This window comes from Sinocyclocheilus rhinocerous, unplaced genomic scaffold (genome assembly GCF_001515625.1).
Source record: "Sinocyclocheilus rhinocerous isolate Xijiao unplaced genomic scaffold, SAMN03320098_v1.1 scaffold1232, whole genome shotgun sequence".
Taxonomy (NCBI): domain Eukaryota; kingdom Metazoa; phylum Chordata; class Actinopteri; order Cypriniformes; family Cyprinidae; genus Sinocyclocheilus; species Sinocyclocheilus rhinocerous.
This window is the reverse complement of record NW_015657490.1, coordinates 413,504-414,641: the sequence shown is the minus strand read 5'-3', so window position 1 is coordinate 414,641 and position 1,138 is coordinate 413,504.

Below are 1,138 nucleotides of genomic sequence, written 5' to 3'. Positions count from 1 at the left end.
AATGGAGCATGGGAAATGTAGTCCAGGGTGACGTGTAACAGTTTGTGTAGTGTGAGAGTCAATGTAATTGGAAAGGGTGACCTCTGGTGGCAATCATTTAATCATTTAAGTGTCATCAGCATAGCAGTGATATGAAAAGCCACATTTCTGAATGACTGATCCAAGTGATGACGTAGATGGAGAAGAGAAGTGGTCTAAGCACTGAGCCCTGAGGCACCCCAGTTGCTAGATGTTGTGGCTTAGACACCTCACCCCTCCACTTTTGAAGAGTAATGTCTGAAGAACAATTAATGTTGAAACTAGAAATGTATCAAAATAGTGTGCTAAAATGAGTGTCAAAAATACTCAATGGCATATGGGACAAAAGAGGCAGTATGTTAACAAATATCAACATTAAGTTATTACTGTTGACTACTATAGCAGATTTTTTTTTTCATGTATTCAATGTGTTTATACTTAAAACAAGTGGGGGGGGGAAATCTGCCAGTGGAGAAAAATACAGTTATATTAAAGATATATTCTCTGAAAAAAGTCTTAATATCTTTTAGATATCTAGATCTTGATTTTTTTACTGAAAAAAAAAAAGTTACTTTAAAAATGCTTGTTACGAATAGCATTTAATTTAAACTGAATATCTGTTGACTCAAAACTCCAAAAAATCCACCTCAGCCTATAGTGAATTACAACTTTATGCCACTGTTGGAGTTGACAATGCAGTGTTTGCATAAAAATGGATGTAAACACAGTATGGATGGATTCCCACTACTGCCTCTGGCTCCTCTGGTGTATAAATGGACTAATTAGGATGTTTTCTTTCATTAATGTGTTACATAGCATGCATAAATTAATGAATGAATGAACAAATAAATGCTAAGACTTTTAAACTACACTAAGGTTAGAGAACACAAAAAAACTTTACAAAGTCTTTAAAAACCATAAGAGATGGAGAAGCTCTGATGTCAAAAGGTAAGCTGTTGAGCAATGGAAAAAGCATGATCAACCTTAAAGCGCTGTTGATGGTAGAGTTTACAGTTACTTATTTGATGCTTATTTGTTTGTATTTTGTTTGTCTGTGTGTTTGCACCTGATTTGGCAGGTCTGTGTAAACTGACAGGAGTTTCAGCACAAACTCCTTAAA